The sequence below is a fragment of the Gastrolobium bilobum genome, unplaced genomic scaffold (genome assembly GCF_033153095.1).
Source record: "Gastrolobium bilobum isolate Gb01-03AN ecotype WA unplaced genomic scaffold, APGP_CSIRO_Gbil_v1 utg1842, whole genome shotgun sequence".
In the NCBI taxonomy this organism is placed as follows: domain Eukaryota; kingdom Viridiplantae; phylum Streptophyta; class Magnoliopsida; order Fabales; family Fabaceae; genus Gastrolobium; species Gastrolobium bilobum.
The window spans coordinates 117,205-123,506 of NW_026897941.1; positions in this window are offsets into that span (position 1 = coordinate 117,205).

The following is a 6,302-nucleotide window of genomic DNA, read 5'->3' on the forward strand; positions in this document are numbered from 1 at the left end:
AATTTTCGACGGAAAATTGTTTTTTGTCCAAAAATATTACCATATTTTTCGACGAAATTTCATTCATTTTCCGTCGAAAAATATTACTATATTTTTCGACGGAATTTCATTCATTTTTCGTCGAAAAATTTTGACGAAATTATTTTTCCGTCAAAACTTTCCACGAAAATTATTCCGTCAAAAATTTTCGACGAAATCTCTAATTTCGTCGAAAAAATCATTACTCACGAAGAGAAATTCGACGACTTCATTTCCGTCGAAATCATCATTTTCAACGAAATTTTTCCGTCAAAAAAATAGCATTTTTTAGTAGTGAATAGTATGTTAAATTACAGACACACATGGCGCACAAACAAATAAACACTTGTTTTAAATAAATATCATAATGTTCTGGGTTGTGTACTAGATTTATGGTGCGGTCCAACTAGCAATAGATTCAAATTCAAGTACAAATTCTGAATCTAGAACCTACAAATAGAGGAAAATATTTTAAGTAATCCTATCCCACCTACATTCATCCAATGAAAATATGATATCCGTGCTAATATGTTTCATGAGGATATTTTCGGGAATAAATAATATGTAATCTATCCACTAACTTATTTTTGAATGAGAATAGTACTCACTACTCAATGTGATGGAAGCAAAAAAAAAAAAATGCTCTCCAAAGGGAGGTTCTTTTAAGGTATGCACTCATATTTTGTCACACTCGCATTAGAAACAGAGAGTAACATTTGCTCATAAATAATTAAAATCATCTTACATGATATAAATATAGGGATGATCACTCCAAACAAAAAATAATCTCAATCAGTTCAAATATCCGTTGGATATCACTGACCGAACAAATACATTAATATCATAACATTTAGTTATAATAAAAAACATGAAGCACAAAAGTGAATATAATTTGAATATTAATTATTTTAATAATGAGAAATATATCACATAAACACACTTAATTTTAGTAAATACAATAATATGAGAATATTGATTGTAATATAAAACATGAAGCATAAAAATGAATATTAATTGTTTTAACAGTGAGAAATTTATCGTATAAATTTAAATTATCAAATTTAACATTAAAGGAACCATTTTAAAATAAATAATTCACATGCATGTAATTGACTGAGAATCGTATTAGCAAAGATCATTATAAGTAATAAATAAAGGATTGTTTATAATTAAAACGAATTTTATATTGTGAGGGCTGGTTGTTCTAGGCTTTGGTCAGCTCTCTCTTAGGTTTGACAATCTATAGAGGATAAAGTAATATGAGAGATAGCTACGTAATGGTGCTTTGGTATCCTTTTAGAAGGATATAGGTGGACGACGGGTTTGTAGCGTTTGCTTGATGAAGTGATCAAGCCCGGAAGTTGAAGTACTCAAGGTAGTATATGACTATATGAACGCTAATGCGGAGTGGCAAGTTGAGCTACCGCAGTCTTGGCTGCCTAAAATTATTTGTAACCAAAAATTTCGTCATAAATTTTGTCACAAATAATAATTTTTGACATAAATAATCAAATTTTGTCACCAATAAACTTGCGATGCAGGAATTTGTGATGAAATTTCATAAAATTTTGTCATTAATAAGATTTTTTCTTGTAGTGGAGGCTAGAAAATATGGCTTCAGTTATAGTAAAAAATTGCTACTCAATTCTTCAAAGGGTCACGACTGATGATGTTCACTTGCCCTGTCCGTTTTGGAGAAAGTGGTGGAATTGGAAAAACCCTATGCATATGAAAATTCTCCAATGAAAATTAGCTCATAGCAAATTACCTACCAAAGCATGAAGTGCTTATTGGTCTCATGGGAAAAGGTAGAAAGTTTGATGTATGTTGTTAGGGATTGCCCTATCATCAAAAGGATATGGGTGGCTCTTCTGCTTATGCCGGACAGAGAGTTATTCTTTGGAGCGAAGCTACATGAGTGGCTTTGGAATTATAAGGTGAAGGTTATATGTATGGCTCCTTGGACTACAATATTTGTAGTTGGCTATTGGCTAATATGGCATTGGCGTAATTTAGTTGCACATGACCAACCTTCTCCCCCCTTTACTCCACTCGCACTTGGCTGTGCTTGATTATGTGCAGCAAATGTGGGCTGCATTTGCAATAGACTCTTCTATCCTGGTTTCGCGTGACATTGTTTGGAGACTTCCTCCGGAGGAATTTACAAAAAGGAGCATCCCAAGGCAATCCGGGAGTTGTTGCTTGTAGTGGAGTTCTACAATATTCTAGTGGCAGCTAGAGAGGCAAGTATGCTTACATGATTAGTGCTTTGTTTAACATGGAATGCAAAATTGTTGGGTGTTCTAAAAGGATTTTGTCTAGCTTGGAGTAAGGGTGTCAGGAAGTTACTGCTGAAAGCAACTCTAGCTCTGTTGTCGCGTTGTTCACTAATCATAGTGAGAAAGTTTGTGAGCCATCCTTGGTGTCTTGAATATGATAATTGTTCAATCACAATTGGCAAGTTCATTTTATTCACACGTTGAGGGAGGCTAACTGCTGTGCTGATTAGCTGACAAATATTCTCTTGATCACTCGAACATGGATGACGAATGTGTTTTTTCAAATCCCCCTAGGCTTATCTTGTATCTGCTTGCGGGCTCCTTAGCTGAGGGGTGGTTGTTAGTTTCTTTCTTGATTTTTATAATTTCTTCATGTATACAAAAAAAAAATAGTTTTATAGGAAAAATCTAAATATAATAATGCCATGTAACATAGGACTGAATGTAATAAACCTTTTGTTTATATAATAACATTAGATCAAATGTAGAAACTAGGCCCATTATTTCTGCATATGTTTCATGACCTCTTCGTGGCCTACTTGCATTGTAAAATTTATAACAGTCCTAGAAGATCACTCCCACGATTGGTTCAGCGGTTTGTATGTGCTACGACGTTACCATAATTAATTACCTACGATCCAATAAGCTTGAATGGTGAAATCTCTTATCTAATATTAATACTGAATTCTTCTACCCACTCGAAGGTTCATGCAGCTTTCACTGCCCCATGCATAAAGTCTGTATTCTGTAAAGAACTACGATAAAACAAAAATTAGATCACTCGGGTACATTGATGTTTCCTCTAATATGGTAGCCGTCAAGGGTGTTTAAAATTCAAGTGCGAATGATAATCTCTCTTATTTTGAGCTCCTTTCGCCGCTGCCCAACAAAGGGTACAAAATTGTATGATGAATCTTGACGAGATCTGGTAGGTCAAATATTTTTGTTTTTTGTTTTTTTAATTTTTGCAAAACACCGCACCATAGGTTCTGTACTTGAATTAAAATCAACTCCTCTCACTAAAATTCAACTTTTTTTTTGTTTTTGTTAATGAAGCTGCCAGGCAAAGTTGTGCTCAAATTTATTTAACTTTTATTTTTTAAAAAAGAAATAAGGGTATGAAAGACTGAACTCTAAACCAATTGGTTAAAATTTAAAAAATAGGATAGCTTATTCTTACAACGATGTAAAAATAAAAATTCTTACATTAATATAAAAATAAAAAGTCCAAAGTCTTAATCATTAATTTACTTACATTTAATGGCTCACATATTTAATAAATTAAAATTATTATATATAAATAGAATCAACATCAAGATTGAAGATAAAACTTATATCGATGTAAAAAAATTCTTATGTCTTTTAAAATTATGTGATACAATTAAGTTACCAAAAATTTATGTCGTAGCTAAAAGTGTTTGTACGTATTATTTTTTTATTATATTATTTATTACAGAAGTGATAAGGGTTTGTATATCAAAAGTTTAAGTTATTAAATAATGCATGTATTATTTTTTATTATATTATCATCAATAAACGATAAAAAATGAGCTATTCATTGCTTAGTTATATGAACCCTGATGCTTACGAGTTAAATTAATTATTCCAAAAATTTAAGTTTGAAAGTTATGTTTTTTAAAAAGTTGAACTCTGATTAAGCAAAGGTTCAGTTAATCCATAGTGTGTCCCTCGGAAGTGAGGTTAAGGAGATTGACTCGGAGCAACTCCTATTTGCGGAAGCAAAGTAAACACTAGAAAGATAGAAAAAATAAAGAAGTACAAAAAAAATACACAGAGAACACAAAACAATTTTTAGCATAGAAAACCTCCTCAATGTGTGAAGTAAAAACCATATTTCATCCACTATAAAAACCATATTTCATCCACTATGAGAATATGATTATAAAAATGATCTCTCTAGTGAAAGATTAGAGGTTTACACACAAATAATTCATCCACTACGGATGATTTGCAATTATTTTATCTCTCCGCTTGGAGGATTTCTCTCTCATTTTTATGGTAGAACTCTATTTCTCTCTCTAGGAGGAGCTATCTCAAATGTTTATTTGAATACTTCAAGGCTTCTCTTCCTTCTCTATTTAAAGATGAACTTTGGGATAATTTTTCCAAGCCTAAATGATTAGGGAACAAACTAGGTATAAGACTTTTGAACAAAGTTGTCTTGAGCCATATACACATTTTGAGTCATGTGCACACCTAGAGCCATGTGCACCTTGAGCCATATGCAACCATATTTTAATTAATGAGGAAAAATACCTCCAAAAATTCTCCCCCTTTATGACCTAATTAGACTAGGTTATCATGTTGGTACCTTTGTAGCAGCCTTCAAATTTCCTTGTCAAAACAACCTTGGTCATCATGTCGGACCAATTCAAATCGGTGCAGACTTTGTCCAGTTGGAGTTTCTTTCCTTCTATCACATCTCAGATCCAATGATAACAAACATCAATATGTTTTGAGCAAGAAAGATGTGTAGCACTCTGGTTATCACATATTAGCATATACCTTTATTGTTTGTGACAGAGTTTATGTAGAAAATTCTTCAACCATATCATATCCTTGCAAGCTTCAGTTGCTGTAATATACTCTACTTCAGAGTCAGATAGAGCAACACACTTTTGAAGTTTAGATTGCCAAGATATAGCTTCCCCTGCAAAAGTAGTCAGGTAACCAGACATCGACTTTCTCAAGTCGGTATCACCACCTAAGTCAACATCTAAGTAGCCTTCTTACTCGGACTTCCCCTTGCTGAAGCACAAACACCTATCGATTGTACATTGGAGATACCTGAATATCCGTTTAATAGCACCCAATGCTCCTTACCCGAATTCGAAAGGAACCGACTTAAAAGACTGACTGCATGAGCAACGTCGGGCCTTGTACATATTGTAACGCCCGACCGCTTCAAGAATCAATGACTATCCCCACATACTAACAGGAGTCTTTTCAGTGTGCTTTTTCCTCACTCGAACACTTCCTGAGAAAACTTCCCAGGAGGTCACCCATCCTAGAATTGCTCCAAGTCAAGCACGCTTAATTATGGAGTTCTTTCGTTCCGATCTATCGAAAAGAAGATGCATCTTGTTAGTATAGGTAGTACCAATTAATTCTTATAAGCTATCCTAAACTGTGTAGTCTCATACCTGCACAGTCTTTGGAATCCCTCTCTTTCGGGTGTTGATTCGATTCATTCATGCATGTAACCCCCCAATGGAAGCCTGTCAGGAGCCGCCCCTTGTTCGTGCCTCTTTGCACCGGCGATCACTCCCCGCCCTCGTCAGCGCTCGGGATGTTACACATATCATAGCATACATGAGGCTACTGACTCGTAAAGAACTTTTGACATTTCTTTTCTCTTAATCACTGGTCGGACTTTGTTTCTAACTTAACTTGGTATGTCCAACCAGAGTTGTATAGACCGAGTTGGCCTTGTTAATGTTAAACATCTTGAGCATATTTTCAATGTACTTCTCCTGAGATAGCCACAATAGCTTCTTTGATCGATCTCAGACAATCTTCATCCCAAGGATTTGCTTTGTTGAATCGAGATTTTTCATCACAAAAGATTTGCTCAAGGCTTTCTTGAGTGCGACAATCTTCTTCATGTCTTGTTCGGCTATCAACATATCATCAACATAAAGTAAGAGGATGATGAAGTCATCATTGCCATAACTCTTAACAAACACACAATGACTAGATTGAGTCTTCTTGAAGACATACTGATATATAATTGAGCCAAATTTCTTGTATAACTGTCTCGGAGCTTGCTTCAAGCCATATAGACTCTTTCTGAGTAACAAACCAAATGTTCTTCACGTGGAATTTGGAATCCTTCGAGTTGTTCCATGTAGATTTTCTCTTATAAGTCTCTGTTGAAAAATGTCATCTTCATATCAAGTTGTTCAACATCTAAATCTTGAGTAGGCATAATACCCAAAATAGCTTAGATTGAAGTCATCTTCACCACCAGTGAGAATATCTCTT